Source organism: Callospermophilus lateralis, chromosome 4 (assembly GCF_048772815.1).
Source record: "Callospermophilus lateralis isolate mCalLat2 chromosome 4, mCalLat2.hap1, whole genome shotgun sequence".
NCBI lineage: Eukaryota > Metazoa > Chordata > Mammalia > Rodentia > Sciuridae > Callospermophilus > Callospermophilus lateralis.
The window spans coordinates 110922705-110937524 of record NC_135308.1 but is presented as its reverse complement, the minus strand read 5'-3'; positions in this window follow the sequence as shown (position 1 = coordinate 110937524).

The window sequence follows — 14820 nt, the reverse complement described above, 5'->3', positions numbered from 1 at the left end:
GCATGTGACTCCTAATGCTCTGGTTCAGGAGTCAATTCAGCCCAGCCATGGAGGTCTCCCATCCAAACTGGGATTTTCATTTCCTTAACTTGATAAAACTCCACCCATCACTGCCTTTCTTAATTAGACCTATGATTACTCACACACAGTCACAGGCACTTGCAAGAACCCAAGCATTCAAGCATAAACCGGAAGCACAGTGCTTCCAACTGCCAAAAAGGACTAAAGTATTTTCTTAGCCAAGGAGCTAAGAAATATATCATTTAGGGAAATGCAAATGCTGAAGAGTACACTAAACCTGCATTTAGTTTCTAATCTGTTTTTGCACCACTGCATGGCAAAGTTGATTCAAATAAATATTTAAACAAAATCTAAGTTGCACAAAGCGTACAGAAATGCTTGGGCCATTTTGACTTGAAATTTATAAGTGATACATCAGCGCCCTCTGCTGCTTTTAGCTCTTCTAACAGCTTGGATTTTTCAGTACATGCTGCTGCTTTTTTTTTTTTTTTTTTTTTTTTTTTACTCTTTTTAAGAATATTACAAATCTTTGTTTTGGATCAGCATTTTGCATATAAGTTTAAAATTATTAGTAGAATGATAATGAGAATACATAGAATTATTTTGTATTAATCTCAAACTGATTTTCTGGTCAAAAATGCTTAGAAACTGAGCTACAATCATGGAGTATATGTCACTCCTCTTTAAACTGTAAAATATTTCATTAAAGGTAATTAATGTATGTATCCTGATAGCATATCAAACAATCTCAAGTTTTCGTTAATTATATATGTAGTTTATTCCTCATCTTACATGATCTATTTCTTGGGGTTGCTAGATGTAGAGTTTATAAACACAAATTTGCATGAGATCTACTTAGACTAAATACTACTCATGCTTAAAAAAATAACTAAATTATCAAATAAAAAATTATTCATTGCTTATCTGAAATTCAAATTTAGCTGGATTTCTGTATTTTATCTAATGACCTTAACTATTTTCATATATTCTCTATTTCCTCGTGATATTCAGTGTTTTTCCCTTCACATTTTAATGCACTGAATAGATTTTAATATATCAAAGCTTAATTTTTAAAAAATGCTGAATTAGGATCACCTACACATGAGATTAAAAATATTTTTCTTAAAAGTTATGCAATTAATGGATGAGTGAGATGAGAAAAATTCTGAATTCCTCAACTTTCTTTATTCAACAACAAAGATACTATATAAAACACATATTGAAAGTTTTGTTTTTAGCAGGTGCAGTGGCGGATGCCATAATTTTAGCAACCCAGGAGGATTGCAAGTTCAAGGCCAGTCTCAGCAACTTAGCGAGTCCCTGAGCAACTTAGCAAGACCCCATCTCAAATACAAAAGTCTGGGGGTGTGGTTCAGTGTTTAAGTACCCTGGATTCAATCCTGGGTACTAAAAACTTTTTTGTTGTTGTTGTTTTAAGAATGGTAAACTAGAAAGAAGAGGTACCCAGATGCAACATTATCCTAAAGCAGTGAGTCCCAAGCCCACACACCTGAAACACCTATGGAAGTCTTAAAACTCAAAGGACAAGCCTCACCTGTAGACCAATTAAATCAGAACTCCTAATGTTGGAACCCCCAAGGAAACTTGGGTTTAAAAGTCACCAAGGCAGATTTAAATATGCAGCCAGGGTGGAAAACCATCATCTTTGTTAAGTATCATTTGGAAATGCTTCTTGGTTTTGATGTGCACTTGAGTCAGTGCAGATTGATTTAGTAGAATCTGGATATTTCTAGGTGTTAATTGATACTGTGCTGCTGGATCAAGGACCAGACTTGGACAGCAAGATTTTAGGAAAGAGCAAAAAAAAAGAAAGAAAGAAAAAGGTAATTTGTTTCAATATGGAAACATAAAGTCTGTGTGAACTGAAAATGTGAATTACTTATAATCACATTATTGCCATAGTGTAAGGATAACTTCCATAGAAATGAAGGGCAGGAATTAGAATGAAAGAAAAATTTAATAGATTTCCAGTGGGTTTACTTATTATCTTCAGTGACTTCCCTGTTTTCTGTCACAGTATCTCTCATCAGCAAAAAGGAGTTAGTATTTGTTCCCTGACTACTTTTTCAAAAATAGTTTTTGAGAATTTTCACTAATTCATTTTATATGCGGCATCTCAAATATGCAGTAATTTAAGTTATACAGGTTTAGATCATATTAGAATTTAGTTCATAGATCATTTCCATCAGACCTTTTTAACCATTTTGTTCTGTTGGAGCTGAAAGTAGGAATATGCAGATTGTGCATCCATGTGAAGCTGATCAAATCAACCCTTGAAAGTGTAATTGGTAAATCTCCTCATGTGATTTTGAAAAATTAATCAAGACAGGTTTGGTGAACCTTTGCTGAGAGAGTCTCTCTAGGACAAATGACTTCGTTCCCAATGTATTGTCATAAAGGAAAACTTCAGCTGCAAATCCCAAGGTGACCCATTTATCTTGCTTGGCTGGAGAATAATGACTTCTTAAGCCCTGCAAATAATTCTGCTGATTAAAATCAATTTGGTTAATACAATTAAATGCAAGTATTTGATCTTTCAGGTTCAAAAACCATCAACTTGACTGATACATTAACATTTTAATATGGAAACAGTCACCATAATTCCTCCAATGCCTTCTAACAATGATTTATAGGAATAGAAAGCAGCACAGCAGTATAGTGTTGTCTTTAAAACTTTCCAGAATTAGTCATGAGATTTGCATTTAGTTTTCTTGCCTTAAGCACTCATATTTCACCTCAAAATCAGTGCCTTTACAAAGTCTTTTGCATGTATTTTCCAGAAAAAGTGAGGAGTTACAAACTGCATCAGGTTCCAGTGGGAAGCCAATATCCTCACCTTCAAAGTTATGAGACCTCCTTGAAGCACATAGTCATGGTCAATGTCAAGAACTCATTTTCAATTTTCATCTTAATAAATTAATCTGTTGTATGTAACACGAGCAACCACTCCTTCTCTTCTTGGAACTCTCTTCCCTGTTTTCTTATAGAACATCACTCCTCCATTTGACCTCTTGGATCACATTTTTTTTCAACTGTTAGACCTAAGGTCTCTGACATGCTGCTATTCCCAGTTTCTAATCCTTGGCCCTCTTCCTTTCCCATTCTATTCATTGCCCCTTTATTCTTATGCTCACTTTTCAACCATAAAGTGGGATAACTCCATTTATAACTCCTGGCCTGGCCTCTCCAAGCCCTAGAGACATGCTGTAAAACAGGGCAGCTAACTAAAATTAAATTAGTCAAAATTAAATAAAATTTAAAATTTTATTCCTTCCACATTCCAGTACGCAATGCTATAGTTTGGGTATGGTTTCAGTGTCCCCAAGAATCCATTGTGACTGAGGGTTTGGTCCGACAGGGCAGTGGTATTAGGAGGTGGTGAAACCTCTTGGAAGGGAGGATTAGTGGGAAGTTCTTCAGTCATTGGGGGGCATGAGGTATTTTTCATATAAGCCTTTCGTTCTTACTAGACGTTTATTATAAAGGAGTAAGACTGGCTCCTCCCATCTTCTGAGATAGATAGAAAACAGAGAAGACTTATATAGAAAAAATTATCAGTGCCCAGTATATAGCAAATGCTTCGTGAGCATTAGTTACCATTATCTAGGTAGTACTGTCAAGTAGAACTTTTTGTGATGAGGGGAAATATTCTTTAACTGAACTCTCCAGTAAGGTATATACTATCAATATTTAATTATTGAATGTATTAGCTATCTTTGCGTCACTACTGTGAAAACCTGGCACAGCCTACTTATTAATAAGGGGTTTATTAGCTCACAGTTTTGAAGGTTCAGAGGTCAAGATTGGATGGAAATGGGGTGGGAATAGCCCATTGATCTGGCATCTAGTGAGGGCAGTACATGATATCACATCATGGCAGGAGTGCATGCAGGAGGAAGGTCTTTTATGGAATCAGGAAGCAACAAGATTCTAACGTAAGAATCATTATTATTCTCCTCATTTTACTATTGAGGAAACCAAGAGGTTGAGCATTGTTCAGAGGCCATGTCCTTAACCACTATACAAACTGCCTAGAAGGTATATGAATTTTTTTTTATTTCTAGCTGTCTACCTGGTATCCTAGAGACACCTGAAACTTATCACATCCAAAGATAGTTACCACCTTATCTTCCACTTTCCTCACTCCTAAACAACCCATCCTGTGCCTCCTTGTCTCAGTTAATGCCCTATTACAGATGCTAACCTCAGAAGTTCCCTTCTCTCTGCCCTCACCACCATATTGAGATCATCACCCATTCTGTTCGAGCAAGTTTCTAAGCAAGTTTGTCGGATATAAAATTTTCATGGGATACAGTAAGGAAGACTGGTGTCCATGGAGTAACTAACAAGCATGTATGATTTTGTACCATTTTTGCTTCATGAGTTAGTTTCTCATTGCCACTGTATATCAAAATTACCATAAACAGTGGATGAAAACAACACAAATTAATTATCTTACAGTTCTGGAAATCAGAAGCCCAAAATGAGTCATGGTGCTAGCCTCAAGGTGTAGGCAATGTTGTTTCTTCTGGAGGCTCTATGAGAGAATCCATTCCTTGTCTTACCTAGTTTCTAAGGTTGCCTGCATTCCTTGGCTTCTGGCCTCTTTATCTTCAAAGAACATCACTCCAACTGTTGCTTCCACCCTCCCCTCTCCTCCTGCCATATACATTCTTCCTCACTGTTACTTAATTCCAATGGTCCCACCTATATAATCCAGGACAATGCTCTCATCTTAAGATCCTCAACCTTATTACATAAAAGTAAGATATTCACATGCCCCAGGAATTAGGATGTGAACATCTTTGTGGGGGAGCCTATTAAAACTCACCATTCTGAGCCAGCACTCAAATGTTGGGGGAAATTAATGACAAACTAACTCTCCCTCAAATAACAATTATAAAATCTTGGAAAAATTTTAAAAAATTGTCTGGAGGCACAGAAGAGTTGTCAAAAGCAGGCAGAAACTAGAAGGGATCTTGAAAGACAGAAGGTGCATCTAGTAAGAGAATTTGAGAATTTACGGCCTCTTCTTGAGAGCAAACAAGAATGACAGAAAGCCACAGCCTTATTGATATTTTGTGACAGAGGAGAATATTGGGACTAGAAAAGTAACTATATTGTTAGAGGGAAGTCTAATACGAAAAGTATGAGCAGACTGGGTGAACACTACAAATAAACCCTGCTCAAACTCTTGGCTGGCTGCTGCACTACAGATATAGTAGAGACACCCCAAGGGAGAGGTGAAAAATATCACCTGGAAGTTGCTGCCCAATCCAGGAGACCAGATTTGGAGTACAGAAAAAATTGTCTATTAGAATTAAAACAAACACTCTGCAGAGCAACAGAACATAATCTGGAGTCTCTAAACCATGACTCATAATGTACATTTTTAAATAAAATTAAAAATGACTAGACATGCAAGGAAACAGTAAATATAGTCCATACTCAGGAGAATACAAACTCAGTAGAAGCAAAGCTCAATATGATATAAATGGTACAACTAATGAACTACAAATATAGCTACTAAAAAAAGATTCAAGAACTTAAAGAAAAATATGCTAAGAATGAATAAGCAGATGAAAATTCTCAATAGAAAATTTAAAACTATAAAACAACCATGGTTTGATCCCCAGAACTACCAAAAAAAATCTAGTGTTGAAAAGCATAACAACTGAAATGAAAAGTTCATTGTATGAGCTTTAACAAAAGATTAGAGTAAGTGAAAAAGTCAGTAACTTGAACATTGATCAGTAGGAATTATCCAATTTGAAGAATAAAGAGAAAATTCTAAAGAAAAATAAATGGAGCCCTAGAGACTTATGTGTATGTAGGAGTTAATATATGTAAATTTTGCATTCCAGAAGAGAAAGAGAAAATGGGACAAAAAATGCCCAGGAGAGAAATGATGAAGAAATTTCACAAATTTATTAATTAAACATAAATTTATAGTTCCATGAAGCTCAACAAATTCCAAACAAAGTAATGTAAAAAGTGGGGGCAAGCAATAAAGGGATTGGTGGGAGCCTAAGCACATCATAAGCAAACAACTGAAATGAGAAAATCTTTTTTAAAAAAATGGAAAAAATAGCACATTGCACAGAGAGAAATTATTTTTAATATGGCTGACTTTTCATCAGAAATGATAGGGTCCAGACAATGATGTCCTGGATTATATAGGTGGGGCCATTTTAAAACCCTAAAAAAATAAAAACTTTCAATCCAGAATTTTGTATCCAAAGAGATGACCATTCAAAATGATGGAAAAATTACCCGTTTTCAGATAAACAAAATCTGAGAAAATTCATCAGCAAATCTGCACAAAAGAAATCCTGAAGAAAGTTATTCTGGGGTACAGTGGTGCACACCTGTAATCCCAGCAGCTCAGGAGGCTAAATCAGGAGGATTGCAAGTTCAAAGCCAGCCAGCAACTTAGGAAGGACCTAAGCAACTAATAAAGATCCTGTCTCTAAATAAAAGATAAAAAGGACTGGGGATGTGGTCCAATGGTTAAGCACCCCTGGGCTCAATCTGGGTACCAAAAAATTAATCAATTAATTAATTAATTTTTAAAAAGAAAGTTATTCTGGCTAAAGGGAACAAACACCAGAGAGTAACTCAGGCTCTAGGATTGAAAGAAGAACATCATACAATAAAAAAAGAGAGAGAAATTATACCGCATTTATGTATGATATATCAGAGTGCATAAATATATTCTACTCTCATGTATAACTAATTAGAACAAAGAATTATAAAGTAAAAAAAATGCCTTTATGACTAACTGAAGTCCATTGTATTTACAAACTGATATACTCAGAACTACAACACATTGTAGGAATCCCAGATGCCAATGGTACAGAACAGTGAAGTAGAAAAGGGATAAATAATGTTAGAGTGAGGAAATCCATGTCAGATTTTAATTTTAGCATAGACAGCAGACAGAACTACTGTGCTAATTTTGCAGGAGAAACATTTTATTTTATTATGTTGTTATAGAAACAGTTCACTTTTACCTAATACCCAAATGTTTACCTGTGCAAAAAAAAAAAAAAAACACATATGTAGTACACATAAACACAAAATTAAACTAACTTGCAAAGATTTAAAACAAAAGAACATTAGAAATAATAAATATGTGTGTAAATACAAAATATCATACTATTTTCTTCTCTGTGTTTAAAAGACAAGTATGAGGCAGGTAACGTAGCATGCACCTCTAACCCCAGTGCTATGAAGCCAGCCTGGGAAATTTTGTGAGACCCTGTCTCAAAATTAAAAGTAAAAAGGACTGGGGATGTAGCTCAGTGGTGAAGCAGCCCTGGGTTCAATCACCAGGACCACAAAAAAAATTTAAATAAAAAACACGACTTGTATGACTGTTTAAACACTATAGTTTAGTGTTTATAATACATTTGGATAAGATAAATAACAGCCAGGTGCAGTGGCACACATCTGTAATCCCAGTGGTCAGGAGGCTGAGGCAAGAGGATCTCAAGTTCAAAGCCAGCATCAGCAACAGTGAGGCACTAAGCAACTTAGTGAGACCCTGTCTCTAAATAAAATACAAAATAGAGCTGGTGATGTGGCTCAGTAGTCAAGTGCCCGAGTTCAGTCCCCAGTAGCCCCTCCCCAAAAAAAAAAAAAAAGATAAATGACAATGCACCAAGAATCTGAAAGAAATGTAAATGGAACTATATTATTACAAGTTTCCCATATTTTACATGTAATAGTACACTCTCATTCAAATAGATTATAATCACTGGAGGATGCATATTGTAATCCTTACAGCAATCATTAAAAATAAATAGTGCAGAGAAGTAAAGCTAAAAGACCAATGACAATATAAATAGGATATAAAACAAAAGAATATAAAGGATATAAAGCTAAAAGGCCAATGACAATATAAATAGGATATAAAATAAATAGAATTCTTATGCACTACTGGTAGGAATATAAGAATACAACCACTTAGGAAAAAGTTTTCAGTTTTATAAAAAGTTAAAAGTACACCTATCCTTTGACTCTGTTATTCCATCATAGGAATTTTACTTAAGGTATTTGTGGAAATAACAGGTTTATTTGTAATACCTAAAACCTAGAAACAATCCAATATCTAAAAATGAATAAACAAATTGTGTTCTATGTAGACCAGGGAACATTTCTCAGCAATAAAAGGGAAAGATATGGAGTAAGTTTATACACATTATAAATGAGAGGAATCTAATACAAAAAGAGCATTCAGATGATTCCATGTATATAAAATTCTAAAATAAGCAAAATTAATCTATAGTAAAAAAAATCAAAACAGTGGTTACATAGAAGGTGGGAGGAAAGGACAACTTGACTAGGAAGAAAGAGGAAAGAATTTTCTAGGATGTTGGGCATTTCCTATTCTTCTTTATGTTGGGAGTTACATGAGCACATCCATTGTCAAGCTATATAGTTAATATTTGAGCATCTCAATATATGCAAGATTTACCTTAAAAAAATAATAGAAGGGAAAAAAAGAAAAAAAAGAAAAAAAATGAACAACCAATAAAAAAATAATAATAAAAAAATAATAGAAGGGGGTGGGAAATAAAGAAATAGATTAAATAAAAGGACAGAATGTGGATCATTGTCAAACCTGAGTGATAGGTGCAAGGATATTCATTATACTACACTGTTCTACTTTCTAAATGTTTGAAATTTACTTCAATAAAGTTTTTTTAGCTGGTGGAATGAGTTTAAGATTAACATACATCATAAATGCAATCATTTTTTAACTAAAATCATATGAGAACTGGTATAACCACAGAGTCTTTGCTAAGCAGAAGTTTGAGTACTGAAGAATTAGGGAAAATATTGTTTTGTTTATTTCTGCCTTGGGAGAAAGAACAAGTGAATAATGAAACAGAATAACCTTAGTGTGTAATCATCAGACCACGGTATTTCTATTACTCAACTTCTCCTTCTCAAGGGGATAGACATATCCAGCCAAGATATTACCAAACCTAGTTATTTGTTTATTAAACTCATTTCAGAGAAATATACTGAGTGTACAATTAATAAATGTTGCACTAGAAGTTTTTTAACTTTTTTCTGAATTTAAAATATTGAAGTTGGCTGGGGTTGTGGCTCGGAGGTAGAGCACTTGCTAGCATGAGTGAGGCACTGGGTTCAATCCTCAGCACCACATAAAATAAAAAATAAAGATATTGTGTCCACCTGTAACTAAAAAATAAATATTTTAAAAATATATTAAAGGAGTAAGAGTCATAAATTCTAGTAATAATGTCCCCCTGGAGGTGTAAGCAACTAGTTGATAGGGAAATGTGACCTACCCATTTCCTTTTCTTTGATTATCAGCTACCTTTCCTTTGCCTTGTTCTCATTCCCCACTCTAATTAAGGGAACCCTTAGAGCCATAACAGGAAATGGGTGATGACCACTCTGGCTGCTTCAAGCTAAAAGGAGGCAGCGTGGGGCAAGCAGTTTGGGTTTCCCTTTTAGGAATTTTGGTGTATGTTGAGAGGTCCATGGTAAAAGTCTGGTTTGGAAAGAACAAGTTGTAAACTCATCTGGGAGGTGGATGCTTCTATGGGAGAAGAAGAAATGAATATTGAAATACAAAATAAATATCACAGCATCTAGAACATATCCATGAATATCATCATGATGTTAGAAATCAGTAATTTTTTACTAGGAATTGCAAGAGCTAAGAAGTTGTTCCCATGACAAAGCCAGCGGGACATGGCCTCTATTTGGGAATATAAGTTTTTAAGTATATTAGTTATATTGCCAGAGTTATTAGAAATGTAAACACAACACTTATTTTTTATAATGTCACTGATGCCCCCATAAGATGTAGTTAAGATATCTGATGTCATCTCATTTTGTCAAGTCTGCCTATGTAGGATATTAAAAAGATTTTTAGGCCTTAAGTTGACTTTAACAACTTCTGATCTGATAGTCTCTTTTGATAATTATTAGGCACTCCTATAAAATAATTCTTCTTTCATAGACTCCAGCTTTCTTTACTCCTGGTGGGGCTGACACAAGTGTACATCTTAAGTTACATTAAAAAGAACTACTGTCTTTCCTTTTAAATGCCCAGATATGGCTGTGCTTTAGTTATAACCATTTTTGCCAGGTGTTTAAGACCAAGCTGGTCAAATTGACCTTGTTCCTATCTATTGTGATGAGTCAGCAGAGTTTCCTCAAGGGGTCACTCTTGGAAAATTGTGAGCAGCCTCTTAACAGATTTAGTGCCATGAGTCAAGGTCTTGTTAACCATGTGTGCCTTCCCTCAGAAGCATCAGGGATGTTCCTCTCTCCAATGACCTTCCTTTTTGTACATGTGCAATGGTCAGCTTTCTGTTCTCTAGAATCTCATTGATCTCCCTTATTAGGAGGTCATGTGGCCCAGAGTTGCAAAGCCCTTAGAGAAGTTCCCTCATTCCCTCAGAGAGCAAGAGTCAAATATTGGTTATTTTCTTCTTGGCCCTTTTCCTTCCTTTGGTCTCCAAGTTTTAGTTTTAAACATCTAGCAAGCCAGTTTCACCAGTCTTAAAGTAAAAGTACTGGATTTTAACTTTAATGTCTATAACTTTAGTTATTGATCCCTTTCATTTGATTGGGGTCATTATTAGTACTGGAGGTCAGTCTTATAGCCTGTCTGTCCTATGGGTGATAATGGCCTGTTATCTCATATTAATTGAGGTTGTTATATTAGAAGTTGCACTTTTATAAGACACTAACAGACAATAATTATAAAGTTTACAAGAAAAATATAAAATGAAATTAACAAGAATGAAAACATTGAGTTTATATAATAGCTATGAACCAATAAACATAATTTTTATAACCCCAAATCTTTACTTCAAAATTTAGTTTAATGAACACCAGCTTGGGAAAATGCTATTTTAAACCTTATATTTTAAATATTTGTATACTTGGAAGATATGAATACATCTAGTTTTCAAAGAAGCCAATAATGGCACCAAAATTACACTGATGCTCTTATATTAACAAATTTTAGCTCTTAAAGAAAAATTCAGAATCTGTAGTATAGTATAATACTTGAAAATAACAGTTGTTGTTTAACTACAGAGTTATACAAACCTTAATTCCTTTTTTTAAAAAAAAAATATTTATTTTTTAGTTGTATTTGAACACGATACCTTTATTTTATTTATTTATTTTTATGTAGTGCTGAGGATTGAACCCAGGGCCTCGCATGTGCTGGGTGGGCGCTCTACCACTGAGCCACAATCCCAGTCCCCAAACCCTAATTCCTTTAAGACTAGTTTCTCAAAAGAATAAAACTTAACAGATACAAGAAATTATCTTGTTGGATAAAGAGCAGACTAATGTTTTAAGAAATTTTGAAATAATCATTATGAAATTTCTGAATTTAGACAAATTACTCCACTTTAATAAAATGAAATACTTTGTTTTTATACATTTAAACTGAAACCCAAATTAAACCTCTTGTATTCTTTGTATATATAATTACCCCTGATAGAATTTTAACTCTTAGTAACCTTGTTTTTAGTGATGACACAGAAACAAAGCAATCTTAAACCTTTTTCCATCTACCTATTTATGAAAACACATTAAGTGTTTAAATATATTACCTTATGGAATTTATAATCACAAGTATTTGATTTTATATTTAGCAGTTGGTGTTTTAGCATTTTAAATTTGCAAAATAATCAGATGTCTCCTCTAAAAAACACATTTATAAAGATGAATCCTATTGATGTTAAATCAAATTTGCTCATTTTTAACTGTAAAACCAAGTGTAGTTAACCCATCTTTTCCTTGTTGAAGAAAAATCCTAGAAGCAATGGATATTATATTCTAGACATTTTATAGAAACCAATACTCTATTAATTGTCTGACCACCTAGAAAAACTTGTGAGTTAGTAAGTTTAAGGACGTCTTTACTCTCATTTGTTTACCTAATTTAAATTAAACTACTTTTTTAAGCCATGTGAACTAAAAGGTATTTGTATCTATTTTTCATTTAAATTTTAATTTATGAGTGCTCATTTATCTATGCCAATTTTGATACCATGTACATGATATCTGGACACAAGCACATATTAAACACACCAATACAATACACAGGTGTGCACACATACATAAAACAGATAGGAAACAAAGATTTTGTAGCTAATTTTTAATGAATTAATTTATTTATTCTAGTTAGTTAATATATGACAGCACAATGCACTTTGATTCATTATACACAATTTCAGCACAATTTTTCATTTCTCTGGTTGTACACAATGTAGTGTCGCACCATACATGCAGTCGTACTTGTACTTAAGGTAATGATATCCATCTTATTTCACCATCTTTCCTGCCCCCATGCCCCCTTCTACCCCCTTCCCCACTTTGCCCAAAGTTCCTCTATATTTCCTGTGCCCTCCCCCATTATGGATCAGCATCCACTTATCAGGAGAACATTCAGCCTTTGGTTTTTTGTTATTGGCTTACTTTGCTTAGCATGATATTCTCCAACTCCATCCATTTACCTGCAAATGCCATAATTTATTCTCTTTTAATGCTGAGTAATATTCCATTATGTACATATACCACATTTTCTTTATCCACTCATCTATTGAAGGGCATCTAGGTTGGTTCCACAATTTACCTATTGTGAATTGAGCTCCTATAAACATTGAAGTGGCTGCATTACTATAGCATGCTGAGGAGTGGAATAGCTGGGTCAAATGGAGGTTCCATTGCAAGTTTTCTAAGAAATCTCAGACTGCTTTCCAGATTGGTTGCACCAATTTGCAGTCTCACCAGCAATGTATAATTGTGCCTTTTCCCCACATCCTTGTCATCACTTATTGTTGTTTGTATTCTTGATAACTGCCATTCTGACTGGAATGAGATGAACTCTCAGTTTTGATTTGCATTTCTCTAATTACTAGAGATGTTGAACATTTTTTCATAGATTTTTTGATTGATTTTTTGACACTTCTTCTGAGAAGTGTCTATTCAGCTCCTTAGCTCGTTTATTGATTAGGTTGGTTTTTGTTGTTGTTGTTGTTGTTTTGTTTTTGGTTTTTGTTTTGTTTGGGGTTTTGGTTTTTCTTTTTTTTTTTTGGATGTTAAGTTTTTGAGTCCTTTATATATCCTGGAGATTAGTGCTCTATCTGACGTACATGTGGCAAAAATGTGTTCCCAAATGTAGGCTCTCTCTTCACCTCATTGGTTGTTTCTTTTGCTGAGAAGAAGCTTTTTAGTTTGAATCTGTCCTATTCATTGATTCTTGAATTTATTTCTTACACTTCAGGGCCTACTTTTTCCTCATTAGGCACAAGGTCTCTTGTCTAATTCCTAGGTCTTTGATCCACTTTGAGTTGAGTTTTGTGTGTGATGAGAGATAGGGGTTTAGTTTCATTTTTCTGCATATGGATTTTCAGTTCTCCCAGCACCATTTGTTGAAAAGGCTATCTTTTCTTCAATGCATGTTTTTGGCAACTTTGTCTAGTATAAGATAACTGTATTTATGTGGGGTTTTCTCCATGTTTTCTACTCTATACCATTGGGCTACATGTCTATTTTTGTGCTAATACCATTCTGTTTTTCTTACTATAGCTTTAAGCTCTGGTATTGTGATGCCTCCTGCTTCACTCTTCTTGCTTTCGCTATTCTGGGTTTCTTATTTTTCCAAATGAATTTCATGATTGTTTTTTCTATTTATATAAGGAATGATGTTGGGATTTTAGTTGGAATTGCATTGAATCTGTATAGCACTTTGAGTAGTATGACCATTTTGACAATGTTAATTTTGCCTATCTAAGAGCATAGGAGATCTTTCCTTCTTCTAAGATCTTCTCCAATTTCTTTGTTTAGTGTTCTGTAGTTTTCACTGTAGAGGTCTTTCACCTCTATTGTTAGATTGATTCCCAAGTTTTGTGGTAATTTGTTTGTTTGTTTGTGTGTTTGTTTTCAGGCTATTGTGAATGAGGTAGTTTTTCTAATTTTATCTTTCAGAAGATTCATCACTGGGGCTGGGGATGTGGCTCAAGCGGTAGCGCGCTCGCCTGGCATGCGTGCGGCCCGGGTTCGATCCTCAGCACCACATACAAACAAAGATGTTGTGTCCGCCAAGAACTAAAATAAATAAATATTTTTTAAAAATTCTCTCTCTCTCTCTCTCTCTCTCTCTCTCTCTCTCTCATCTCTCTCTCTTTTAAAAAAAAAAAAGAAGATTCATCACTGATGTATAGAAATGAATTTAATTATGGGTATTGATTTTATATCCTGCTACTTTGCTGAATTTATTTATTAATTCTAGAAGTTTTCTGGTGGAGTTTTTTGGATCCTCTAAGTATAGAATCATGTCAGCAAACAATGATAGTTTGAGTTCTTCTTTTCCTATTCATATTCCTTTAATTTCTTTTGTCTGTCTAATTGCTCTGGCTAGATTTCAAAAATTATGTTGAATGGAAGGCATCTCTTTTTTATTCCAGTTTTTACAGGGAATTCTTCCAATTTTATTTCCATTTAGAATGATGTTGGCCTTGGATTTAGCATAGATAGCTTTTACAATGTTGAGGTATGTTTCTACTATCCCTAGTTTTTCTAATTTTTTGAACATGAATGGGTGCTGTATTTGTCAAATGCTTTCTCTGCATCAATTGATATGATCATATGATTCTTATCTTTCAGTCTATTGATGCGATAAATTATACTCATTTATGAACTAAACTTGCATCCCTGGAATGAACCCCACTTGATCATGGTGCATTATTTTTTAATATGTTTTTTATG